The sequence below is a fragment of the Schistocerca piceifrons genome, chromosome 2 (assembly GCF_021461385.2).
Source record: "Schistocerca piceifrons isolate TAMUIC-IGC-003096 chromosome 2, iqSchPice1.1, whole genome shotgun sequence".
Taxonomy (NCBI): Eukaryota; Metazoa; Arthropoda; class Insecta; order Orthoptera; family Acrididae; genus Schistocerca; species Schistocerca piceifrons.
Genome location: NC_060139.1, coordinates 735,514,295 through 735,528,349, shown reverse-complemented (window position 1 = coordinate 735,528,349; position 14,055 = coordinate 735,514,295).

Below are 14,055 nucleotides of genomic sequence, written 5' to 3'. Positions count from 1 at the left end.
AGTCACTCTCGTTCTGCCAACAGCGTTGTCAGAGAGGACGGAAGAGCGGACAGAGATTCAGGGCATTCTTTCGTTCCCCATGGTGTGGGAAACTGCATCTAAAAGACGTAAGGGTCAACAATGATCAACTGCATGAGGATGCAGAAGGCAATGGAAACCACTGCATTAAAGACACGTACGGAATATCCAATCGACATATAGCCCGTAATTGAAAAAGTATCATGATGATCTCCATTGGCAAAAGGTTCCGAACTAGTCGCCCATTCGGATCTCCGGGGAGGTACTGCAAAAGAGGAGGTGACCATGAGAAAGAGATTCAATAGCCAACGAAAGGACAACATTCTACGAGTCGAGCATGGAATGTCAAAGGTTTGAACGTGGTAGGGAAGCTAGAAAATCTGAAAAAGGAAATACAAAGGCTCAGTCTTGACATAGTGGAATCAGTGAAGTTGAGTACAAAGAACATAAGAATTTCTGTGCAGACGACTATAGGGTGATATCAGGAGTAACAGAAAATGATGTAACAGAAGTAGAATTCGTTATGAATAAGAACGTAGGACTAAGAGTGAGTTACTGCGAACAGTTCAGTGATAGCGCCGTTCTCATTAGATTCGACAGCAATAGTTGAGGTGTACACGCCAACGTGACAAGCACCAGGTGAGGAGATGAAGGAAGTGTGTGAAATGGTAATTCAGTATGTAAAGGGAGATGAAATTTAATAATTAAGTAGGGTTGGAATGCGGTTTTAGGTGTAGAAGACTGAAGGACTAATCTGGAATCTTTTGCGAATGGAGAAACCTCATGTCACTTTTTCTATTCCTTCACGTTATATTTCAGTTGATAAGGAGAGCACGTTTCTGAAAAGTGTGTCACACAAACATAGGTGTAAGGCATCTGCGAATACACATTGGGTAACAGATCGACGAAAGTAGGAAGTATAATACTGTTCAGCAAAAGACGGGAATACAGCAATATAAATAACTTAGTACTGAAATAAATAGGAGGTTCACGGAAGCCAAGGAGAAATGACTACAAGGAAAACGTGAAGAAATCGAAAAAGGAATGATCGTCGGATGAACTGATTCAGCGTATCGAAAAGTTAGAATAACTTTTGGTGGAATGAAACAGTAGGGTGGCAACATAAGGAGTGCAATGGGAGTCCCACCGGTAAGCGCAGAGGACAGTGCGAATAGGCGCAAAGAGTACATTGATGGCCTCTGAGAGAGAGAGGTGACGGGGGAATTGGTTGGTGGCGTGGAAAAAGAAGAAATTTTAGTGGGAGTATTTGAAGAAGTACTTCAGAGCCGAGATCGCATTTACATAATTATTTTGAATTGGTGACCGATGTCAACAACAATTTGTTGTCATCTTCGGATCTCATGGCAGCAAAGTGCTGTGGAAACCGGTCATCAGTAAAAAATAAATATTTAAATGATGTCTTGACTCTTAAGTAGTTCTTAAATATATTCATCATTGTCAAAATATATGGCACAATTTTGCAAAATATGAGATCCGAAGATGACGGTTTGACCGGTTATGAGCTCAAAATAAATATTTAAGTGCAATCTTGACTCTGAAATAGTTCTTCAAGTATTACAATCTGAAATCACCCACTGATCAGAACGTCTGTAACATATAATTTTAGTTCATTTTAATCGATATGGAAGAGGTAGGGAAACCCGTATTAGAGTCAGAATTTATAATATCTATGGAAGACTTGAGATCAAGTAAGGCAGAAAGGATAGAGAACATACCATCAGAATTTCTAAAATCGTTGGGGAGTGGCAACCAAAAGACTATTCAAGTTGGTTTGTAGATTGCATGAGACTGGTGACGTACCATCAGACATTCATAAAAACATCATCCGCATAATTCCGAAGACAGCAAGAGCCGACAAGTGCACAACTGTCTTACAACCAGCTTAACAGTTCATGCATCAAAGTTGCTGACAAAAATAATATACAGAAGAATGGAAAAGATAACTGAGGATCCATTAGATGACGATCAGGTTTCCTTTAAGAAATCGTATCAGGGAGGCAGTCCTGATGTTGCACTTAATAATGGAAGAAAGACGAGAAAGAAACACATTCATGGGATTTGTCGACTGGGAAGTAGCTTTCAGTAATATAAAATCAAGCAAGATGTTCGAAATTCTGAGAAGAATAGGAGTAATCTATAGGGAAAGATGGATAACGTACAGCATGCACAAGAAACAAGAGGGAAAAGGATACCAATGATAAGATTCGCTGATGACATTGCTATCCACTGTTAAGATAAAGAAGACTTACAGGATTTGCTGAATTGATTGAACAGTCTGCTGCGTGAAGAATATGGATTGACAGTGAACCGACGAAAGTAATGAGAGGTAACAGAAATGAGAATAGCGAGATACTTAACAGCAAACCTGGTGATCATGAAGCAGACGAATTTAAGGAATACTGCTACCTTGGAAGCAAACAAGGAGGACATGAAAAATAGACTACCAAAATCGCAGAGGGTGCACCTAGCCAAAAAAGTGTGCTTTGTGGCAAACATAGGCCTTAACTCGACAAAGGAATTTCTGAGAATGTACGTTCATTCTTGCAACTGACAGCTACCCAAATTACTAGATTTGCGTATTGTTCCATACTGCGTGAAGAGATTACATGGTGGTCACCAAGATATTTTTTTCCTCTGTCAGCTATGCACATTTTCGTGACCCTGAAGTCGTGATTTATTGTGGTTTCCGCTGCTTTTGTATTTCAGCTGCTAGTCATGGCACTGACATTTGGAGGAAAGGAGGCAAGTCGTACATCTTGGATATGTGACAACTGTGGGTACGCAACTTCCCTCTACCTCGTTTGCAAACTTTACGAGCTTCGAATTCACCAAGGTGCTTCTCGATGCTGTGTGTTGTAGCAGCTTAATCATCGATGCCTGCTGAATAAGTAGCACCGATAAGTGGTCTGGGTGTGGTCAAAGTGCGCTTTTCCTTGAGCTTACACAAGGTTCTTGCCCGATTTGTCAACGCTGAGACCTTCTGGCCACTGTATGTATGCTTTTCTAGGTACATCGCCGAGCTCTCAGGGCTCTGAAAACATGTTTTCGTCTGCAGAAGATCTGTTTCGCAGTAGGATAGCAGGCTGAGTCTTAAATTATTCACGAGTCACTTAGCAGTTTTGGTAACGTCTTTACTTTAGTGTTTGTAAAACACAGATTGATTTTCAAAGGTACTATGTTGTACCAAATTACAGATAACAGGTGGTGCTATTACGGGTGTTTTTAGGATTTCGGTGTTCTTTGCAAGTTTTCAGCGCCAAAAGTGACGCGTATCCTCTGCTGGTGCTTGAAGGTGGGTGCAGTTTTAACAGTCTGCTTTTAGATTTTTTAAATTCTGCTGGTGTTTTAGATTCTGATGATGACTGATGCGCGGGTAGGGTACTATAGATCGGTGGATTTGCTTTTGCCTTCAGTTGTTCTGTCTTGCGCCTGTCGTAAAACCTGTTACACTTGTTTTATTGCTAACCACTTTCTCTTCTATTGACAGCAGTAAACTTGACTGAAGCGCCATCCAGTGAAACAGTTCTTGAAACTTCCTGTCAGATAAACCTGTGTGCCGGTCCGGGAATCGATCCTGGGACTTTCTCCTTTCGCGAGCAACTGCCCAACCGACTGAGCTATCCAAGGACCACTTGCGTCCGGCCCTCGTTGCTCCATTTCAGTCAGTACATAATGTCCTACCTTACACACTACTGGAAACATAAATGTAGGTTTACACGGTGGGAATTAGCTTCCGGTAGGTCATGCGGGATTGTAATGAAAGTGAAGAAGAATTACAGGATCTGCTGAATCGAGTGAACAATCTAATGAGTGCAGAATATGGACTAAGAGTAAATCGAAGAAAGATGAAAGCAATGACAAGTGGAAGAAATGAGATCAGCGAGAAACTTAACATCAGGATTGATGGTCACGAAGTAGATGAAGTTAAGGAATTCTGCTACCGAGGCAGAAAAGTAATCAATGACGGACGGAGCAAGAAGGATATCAAAACCAGACTGGCACTGGCAATCATGGCATTCCCGGCCAAGAGAAGTCTACTATTTTCAGACATAGGCCTTGATTTGAGGAAGAAATTTCTGAGAAAGTACGTTTGGAGCACAGTATTGTACTGCTGGAAATCCAGAACAGAAAGAGAATCGAAGCATTTGAGATGTGGTGCTACAGACGAATGTTGAAAATTGGGTGGACCGATAAGGTAAAGGATGAGGAGGTTCTGCGCAGAAGCGAAGGATATGTGGAAAACACTGACAGAGAGAAGGGACAGGATGATTGAATATCTGTTAACACATGAGGGAATTACTTCCATGGTACTAGAGGGAGCTGTAGAGGGTAAAAACTATAGAGGAAGACAGAGATTAGAATACGTCCCGCAGATAGTTGAGGACGTAGGTTGCAAGTATTACTCTGAGATAAAGAGGTTAGCACAGTAGAGGAATTCGTGGCGGGCCGCATCAAACCAGTCAGAAGACTGATGACTCAAAAAAATAAAAATTACCTTCCGTTGTTATTTGATGTTGTGGTGACAGACGATCTGTTCTGTTAAAACGTGTGGATAAAAAACCTAAGTCAAGACCGTAAAAATACATTTGTTGATTAGTTTCAGCCCATTGGCGATCCATCTTCTGATCAATAAAAACTATTATTTAATTCAGCGTGTATGAGCCTCCATGCATTACACATCGTCATGATCTGATGAGCTCAGTCGCTCTTATTATCCTGTAAATACTCGTTATTTGGCATTGTTGCTACTTCACCTCCGAGGACGTCTCCCGCAGCCGCAGACGAAACGTTATGGGTCATCCTTAAATATCGACCGCGCCCTGTCAGCCTGCCAGCGCAGGAAACAATTCTTGTTTGATGTATTCGCTTCTGTATTGACGATACCTCATTGAAGCATCATCTTTCTGACCGGTGGTGTCTATCAGGTCCTCATTTACACGCAGAATATCAAGGTTGCAGCTAGTGACATGCCACACAAAGAGATTCGCGCCACAAAAATTTAAAATAAAAAAATTTTTTTTTTTAATACTGTGGTGCGAGCCCTCTCATAATAGTGGCAGACAAACAAAATTATTTTGTATGGGTTTATTCGGCAGATTTTTTTCGGTGGTCATCAGACATGAGTAATATCAGGATTCCCCCCTTAAGCCCAAGCACCGCCACGACAAATCTCAAGTGGCGGCCGGTCAAATGCACGGCACTTCAGTTTACGAAAGTCGTAGAGACTTTTAAAAGAATGGCAACATCAAATGTGTTAGATTTCGTGATAGTCGATTTTTTCCAAATCTTACTTTATGCAGACGAGAACTCATAAAACGTAAAAGATTGTTTTCTTAAGATTGAGAGCGCTGTAGGAATGTACACTACCTGACAAATTAAGTGAAGCAACCTGAAGGGGAGGGGGAAACGAAATGAAACGTCACGGGGTGAGAGGGTACGAGACGTCATTGCAGTGATTACAAAATCGAGTCAGACTAAAAGATAACCAAGAGGTATGAGCCAACTGATCAGTACGAAGGGCCGGCCGAAGTGGCCGCGCGGTTCTGGCGCTGCAGTCTGGAACCGCGAGACCGCCACGGTCGCGGGTTCGAATCCTGCCTCGGGCATGGATGTGTGTGATGTCCTTAGGTTAGTTAGGTTTAACTAGTTCTAAGTTCTAGGGGACTAATGACCTCAGCAGTTGAGTCCCATAGTGCTCAGAGCCATTTTTGAGTACGAAGGTTGCATTCCCTCTGGCCTAGATGCATGAATTGATTCAATTGGGAAGAGTGCCATAAAGCCGCGTATTCACTCCTTGACGGGTGGTGATGGGACAGATTGACGCCCGAGCGCGTGCCACCTGTGGACGAGCATCGTCCCGCTGGAAAATGGCGCCTCATTATGGTTGCAGGAGGGGAAACGCACGAGGGCGCAGGGTATCCGTTATTTACCGTTGTGCCGTTGCAGATTTTCAATCATTTTAAGCCGTGACCTGAAGTCGTGCCCACACAATGACGCATTTATCATTGAACCAATGCGATGCCTTGAAGAAATGCATTTTAGCCACCATCTGTACAAATTATTCTGTGTTTTTTTTACCTATTTCGATCGTAGCTACCATCATGCAGGAAGAAGGAGCAGTACCTGAGACGAAGAAGCAGTTCCTCTTTTTTTTTTTAGATGCATTAAAAGTCCTCGAAGTAACTTAAGCATACTTAATAAACACCTAAACTGGATGAAACTGTCTTCACATTAACTCACAACCAATTATGAGAGATGTGGAGTGAGGCCAGTTTTATGCTGCTTAGAGTCATAGCGTATTACGCATGATTAAGTAAACATCTTGTAACTTCGAGGACTGCCGTGATGATAGTCTATAGGACCAAAACAGCTACAGAATAACAAATAAGTCGTACAGCTAGAATGAATTTTCACTCCGCAGTGGAGTGTGCGCTGATATGAAACTTCGAGGAAGATTCAAACTATGTGCCGGACTGATATGAAACTTCGAGGAAGATTCAAACTGTGTGCCGGACTGCGACTCGACTCGAGTCATGAGTGGTGCTTGGGTACCCCAGTTGGTAGAGCACTTCCCAGCTGAAGGCAAATGGCACACGATTTAAACTTGCCAAGAAATTTCATATCAGCGGCACACTCCACTGCAGAACGAAAATCTCATTCTGGGAACATCCCACAGGCTGTTGCTAAGCCATGTCTCCGCAATATTCTTTCTTACGGAGTGCCAGTCTTGTAAGTTCCGAGGAAGAGCTTCTGTGAAGTTTGGAAAGTGGGGGATGAGGTACTGGCGGAAGTAAAGCTGTCGGGACGGGTCGTGAGTCGTGCGTGGGTAGCACAGTTGACAAAGCACTTGCTAGAGGAAGGCAAAGTACCCGAGTTCGAGATCCTGTAGGGCACATTGTGTTAATCCACCAGGAAGTTTCATTTCGTACAGCTAATTGCTGAAATGCAGTTCTTCAACTTCCTGACAACTGCAAAAAGTCATGTCACTAAAATATTACAATGCGACGAATTCATAAGCAGTCCACGCTTCCCGTCAACGGCACAACTCCAAACGCAGCCGTTCGTCGTGCTAACGACAGCCGGCAATAATTACCTAGTACGGCTGCAGCTAGTCTCTGACTAGTGGTGCAATGTGACAGTTTCGGACTTCATTAAATCATATTGTATAATAAAACACCTAACAATTAAATAACTGCTGTTTTATAGCCTTTCATTCGGAAATTACTGTAAAATGCTATTTTATCAGGCTAGTTATCACAAAATTAGCCCTGGTTGGACTCGAAGCATAGGTTCAGCTTAGGAGTCTATCATTCCTGAGCATTGCTGCCTTGACAGCTTCTCTGTCCTTCTTCGGGAATAGTCACGAGGTGGATGGTTTCTGTCATGATTGCATATCCTAGGAGCAAGTTCAGCCCCCGAGTCATATAGATTCACGATGACAACCATGCACGTTAGTGGTTAGTGATCTGCGCTTTCGTTTTGGTAGTAATAGCTCGTCTGCATCGTTTCCCTTGTAGTTTCAGTGTCAGCAACATTTTCTTCTGTTTCTGTTGTACATAAGCATTTGTAGTCAGTGCATGGAATCTGTGTGTCACAGAAATGCCTGTATGCAGCACACTCAGTGCTATATAGCTCCCTTGTTGCTTATGGTTCTTTGGAGTTTAGGCGAGATGCAGCGTAGTTTTCTTTCATTTTCTTTACACTTCATTTTCCCGTGACCCTGTTCGCCGTCCGCACCTCGTGGTCGTGCGGTAGCGTTCTCGCTTCCCACGCCCGGGTTCCCGGGTTCGATTCCCGGCGGAGACAGGGATTTTCTCTGCCTCGTGAGGACTGGGTGTTGTGTGATGTCCTTAGGTTAGTTAGGTTTAAGTAGTTCTAAGTTCTAGGGGACTGATGACCATAGATGTTAAGTCCCGTAGTGCTCAGAGCCATTTGAACCCTGTTCGCCACATTTCGCATGGACTGCTTCCTTTTTTCTTACGTATCTTTGACGTGTGGTGCACGCCATACCTTCTCTAACAGCGTTGAGCTACAGCAGTGTTCTTAAGTTTAACGGCCCATTCTCCTTTGTCAACCTATAACAAAAAAGATTTTTACTATTTTTATTAGAAAACTAATGACAAATCAATGTAAATCTTTTTGCACATTATTTCTCGATTCTTGGACAGCTTTTTCTGATTTTTTAAAGAAATTCGTTCATTAGAAAGCGCCCCCATCCTAGGAGTTAAAGCTGCTCTGTCCAAAATGAGGTGTACCCGTGTCCTAAAGTCTACAAATCATAACTGAAATCAAAACACAAACAATTTTCTTCATCTATAGTGAAATGCCCGCTAAACCCGCGGGGCAGAACAGATGATTAGGATTGTGGAAAGGGCCAAATAAGGTGGCGGCCAGTTTCACTTCAAAATTGTAATTTATTGTAATTTAATAACACATTTAAACCAAAACGGCACGTAGCCGAACCTTTACAATTACGAGTTTCAAAACCCAATTCTTTCACGGCTGAAGGCCTCCAAACAAGAAATATTAAAAATCAACAAGATAAATTTCAAGTCACTGGAGACACGCAGTTAAAATTGCAAATAAAATAGCCAATATATATATATATATATCACAGCTAGGCTGAAAGACTCAAGGCAAAAGTGGATAGAACAACCATTTACAAGGTGTAATACAAACGTCTAAGGGCCATAATTAAATTTCAAAAATTTAAAATATATTACCATAATCTTTTAAGGCAGAAGGCTGCAATGTTTTCGCTTAAGGGGAAATTTTAAGAATAAGGCTTTATGTGGGTGAAGGCCCACAGCTGATTTTCCAAAAAATTCAAAATAGCTTAAACCTTTAAGTTTTAAGTGGCCGAAAGGACACTAAATGAAAAAGCAACGCAACGACAATAACTAAATTTAAAAATAAAGTTTTAAGCGGCTGAAGGCCCACAATTGATTTTCCAAAAATTCAAAATACCTTAAACTTTGAAGTTTTAAGTGGCTGACAGCACACTAAATGTAAAAATAGCACAACAACAGTAACTTTCAGCAAAATATCCACTTGCCAGAATTTAAACTTACTTATATGGGCTGAAGGTCCTTGATTTACATAAAACGCAATAGACAATTTCTTAAAGGCATTGGGTATAATAGATTACCAACAGACCATTAAACACCCATGAAAAGGACAGTATAGACAACGGCACTCAGACGCTTCTCTGGGGAGGGGAGGGGGGGGGGGGGCTGCCCTCGAAACATTAACGTTCTCTTAGGTGAGACAGGTGGTGGGCCCAGCTACACTTGACCCGTCAAAACCCAACAGATCGACCGACCAAACGACTTGCTAGCCACCAATCGGTACATGAAAACTCAAGGACCAAACTGTTGTGGACGTGATTATCCAAACTGAAAAACGTATTAAGCTGTCAAAACTACACACCGTGTTGGACAGCAACAACAGATGAGGAAAGGACACTGCTTGAAATTACGTTAGTGGCCAGGGCAGGTAACCGGAATACTAACGGCCACAAGGCAGAAAATTCCGCTGGTACACTTGAATTTGAGATAAGGTAATATAGTTAACTCCAACAAAAGAGAACTCTGCCTGAATTTACGTCTGTGGCCAGGGCAGGTAACCAGAACACTAACGGCCAAAAGGCAGAAAATTCCACTGGTGCACTTGAATTGTAGTGAACCAATATAGTTAATCCCACCGCACGGTGGCTCGATCTCACCACTACAACCACTCCGTGTTGCTCACAGGAAAAGCCCCCCAACAGCAAACCACCGAAACGAACGACACAACATGAACGGACGTAGCTTGGGTACTTAAGACACCACTCAACTTTGACGTCCTGGGTCGGTGAGCCATGAAGCTCGATGCCATCGGACAGCTCCACACACACTCCGACACTGCACAAGGACCACCAGCAGACCCAGCCGACTGCGCCGCACGGAGATATCATCCCTGGTCCTCACCAACCAACCGACTGCCCGCACACACCCTAGCCGGAAACTATATGCACAAGACCAAAGATGGCACGCAGTGCAAATATCGATACACATCGCTGCTGCCACACGTAAAAGGAGGAAGAACCACGGCATAACCGCAACAAAGGCGGGAAACCAAACGCAGATAGACAGCTAAGTTCAATGAATCGTATAGTTCGAAGTGAGCATGGCTCGTATATGATACAGCACACCGAGTAATATTGCAGTGTTTTGAAATTTGAGAGAATAATAAAATGACAGGAGTTTGAAATAAAGATGTAGTTATGTCGTGTATCTTTGGTCACGTTCTTTGCGATTAATAATCAAAAAGTTAAAATAAAAAATAGCCTATTATTCCTTGACGATAAGCTCAAGGAGTGATTCAGACGAATGTCAGAAATTTATATTTATTAGTGAGCCCGCAATCCATTCCGTCAGCCTGAGATTGCATTACTCTTTGCGTACATGTCCGAGGAGTAATTCAGCCAAATTTCAGAAAGATATCATTCTTAATTGTCTGCAGTCTGTTGAAATACACACATCAAAAAAAGTTTTGCATCACCCCGGTTCCCAGAGCTCCTGAAGATAGAAGTTGACTGTGGACATTGTATCACAGACACAGTCCATTTAACCGTTCAGAGATGTCACTAATCCCGCCCAAAGATGTCAACAACCATGCATGACCGGCGCCTATTAGACGGAGGGGGTCCGACAGCCGATCAGTTCCAGTCATTCCACCAGGAAGGAGGTACACGGTTCGTGTTGTCTGTAGTTCAGCCATGCCTATACGGTCAATACTGCCGTTCTATCGCGTCGGCATTGTTACTTTGTAACAGGAAGGGAACTCAACAACGGAAGTGTCCAGGTGTCTCGGAGCGAACCAAAGCGATGTTGTTCGGACATGGTGGAGATACAGAGAGACAGGAACTGTCGATGACATGCCTCATTTAGGCCGCCCAAGGGCTACGACTGCAGTGGATACCGCTACCCATGGAGGAACCCTGGCAGAGAAGCCACCATATTGAATAATGCTTTTCGTGCTGCCACAGGACGTAATGTTACGATTCAAACTCTACGCTATAGGCTGCATTATGGGCAACTTCACTCCCGACGTCCATCTCGAGGTCCATCATTGCAACCACGACACTATGCCACGCGGTACAGATGGGCCCAACAATATGCCCAACAGACCTCTCAGGATTGGCATCACGTTCTCTTCACCGATGAGTGTCGCATATGCCTTCAACCAGATAACCGTCGGAGATGTGTTTTGAGGTAATACGGTCAGGCTGTCCAACAAGTGCAGCAAGGTGGAGGTTCCCTGCTGGTTTGGGGTGGCATTATGTGGGGCCGACGTACGCCGCTGGTGGTCATGGAAGGCGCAGTAGCGCCTGTACGATACGTGAATGCCATCCTCCGACCGATAGTGCAACCATATTGGTAGCATATTGGCGAGGCATTTGTCTTCATGGACGACAATTCGCGCCCCCACCGTGCACATCTTGTGTATGACTTCCTTCAGTATAACGACATCTCTCGACTAGAGTGGCCAGCATGCTCTCCAGACATGAACCCTATCGAACATGCTTGGGACAGATTGAAAAGGGCTGTTCATGGACGACGTGACCCACCAACCCCTCTGAGGGATCTACCATGAATCGCCGTTGAGGAGTGGGACAATCTGGACCAACAGTGTCATGATGAACAAGTGGATAGTGTGCCACGACGAATACAGGCATGCATCAATGGAAGAGGACGTGCTACTGGCTATTAGAGGTACCGATGTGTACAGCAATCTGGACCACCGCCTCTGAAGGTCTCGCTGTTTGGTGGTACAATATGCAATGTGCGGTTTTCATGAGCAATAAAAAGAGGGGAAATGATGTTTATGTTGATCTCTATTCCAATTTTCTGCACAGGTTCCGGAACTCTCGGAACTGAGGTGATGAAAACCTTTTTTTGATAGGTGTACATTGCATCTCAAGCTGACTAGACTGCGGGTATACTAATAGATATATATTTCTGACACTTGGCTGATTTACTCCTCGGGCATGTCGTGCAGTAGGCTAATTTTTATTTTTATTTATTCATCAGTTATTACAAAAAACATGACCAAAACCACACAATAAAACTACGTATTTGTTTCAAATGGCCGCCATTTTATTATTTTGTCAAAGAACTGTGATATTATTCTGTGCGCAATATCCTATAGATTAAGAAAATCTTTTGTCTTTTGATTTCAGAGGAGATCTGCTGACTGCACAACTTGCGGCATGGACACACCACATTTTGGACAGAGCAATTTTAACTGCTCGGATGAGGGGCTTAATGATGATTGAATTTTTAAAAATCAGAAGATTTTGTCTAAAAATCGATAAATAATAGAGTGCAATAAGTTTTATGTTAGTTTCTTCATTATTTTTCTCAAAAAATCCTAAAAATCGCTTATTTTGTGGGATAACTGAAGAGAACGGACTCGTAAGTGCGTGAAAGAAAACGTGCGTTCTTCCATTGCTCAGGGGCGTTCTACGAACCCTTGGGCTAGTTTCTGTTACGTTATGTGCAACATCTTTGCCTCTTGCCATGTTTTATTTTTTAGTATCCCCTTCTCGCGAGCTATTTCTGTGGGATTTAGATGTTCTTAAAAAAATCAAGTTTTTATTGTAGTCATACCTGATAGATAACAAGGGACAGCTGCTGCAGATGTCTTGTATCTCTGATCAGTTTATCAGTCTTCTTGTGAAAGTTTCAACTTTGGCTACATTTTAGATTGTTCTTTCAGGCGTGATAACTTTTTTCAGTGTTTCCTTGACGACTCTTCGTTTCGTAGCTGTTGCATTTCTCAACTTGGTCTGTTCGATTTTAAGTGTTGTTTACATAAGACTTTTGCCCTTAGTGTCCATTGCCGCAAAGTTGGCGAAGGAGAGCGGATGGGAACGGTTATCACTACTTTCATGTTAGCATTTTTCGCTACACAACTTTCTGATTTCAAGATGTTAATGATCGTGATTAGTGTTCAAAAATAAATTCTTTCTTTCTGGTTTCTAAGGTTTCCAAGAACATAAGCTTCTGTCTAGTGATGAACAGACTGTTTCAGAGTTTCATTGATGTAAGAGCAGATGAATCAGGTTATCTCTCGAGGGCTATTCCAGTAAGTGACTAGGTAACGGAAGTATAGTGGTATGTCGGTCACAGGTAGCTGAAGGCTAGCTGCTCAGGTTGCAGGAAAACATGAGTTTCAGGCATTGAACTTGTGTGTCAATCTTTCCAATCTTGTATATAATTACGCTATGCAAGATCCATTGAAATATTAGAGAGCTGCCTTGTTCCGTGTGAAAACAAGTGATCGACTGCTCAGTTCCTCATCTTTTTTTTATCCTCAGGTATTAGGCAAAATTCCCTGTCTTCCTCTACTTCTGCTTCCGTGCCACTTATAACTTCTATCCTTTACGGGTAGCTATTAGTTTCATACTTAATACAATCCAGGATTTTGTCAATAACATAAATTTTGAGTTCTTCTTAATTATTTCATTCTGTAGCGGTCAAGTCGCAGACTCGTACAGCGTCAAGAGAGAGGCGGGTGAGGTGCGGTGGTGAGGTCCTAATTACGCTCGAGAGCGCCAAGAAAACAACATTGTCGACAACATGTTTATAATACAGAGATACAGGATTGTCTTCCAAAGCGCTGTGCCACAAGCTGGCCGATGGAGTAGCTCCTTGTCAGCGGCAGAAGGCCGGTTTGAGCGCGTCTTGCAGTATCGCCAGCACAGCGAAGTGTGGGGTAGCGGCTGCTACGTCACGGGCGGCCGTCGACGCGGAAATCCGGAGGGCCTTCAGTTCTGCTTATCGATCTCCAAAGGGTTCTCGCTGATCTCGGGTACATGCACTCAGGAGTCTCGCCCTAGGTCCGCCTGAAGTACTCGCTGGCACACAGTGGTCGCCTCTCAGCCCCCTTTTTAAGGAAACAGGGACCGGCAGCATCGGTGTCTGTCATAGTAACGGGATGAGCAGCAGGAGAGCCCATTCACTTGAAGGT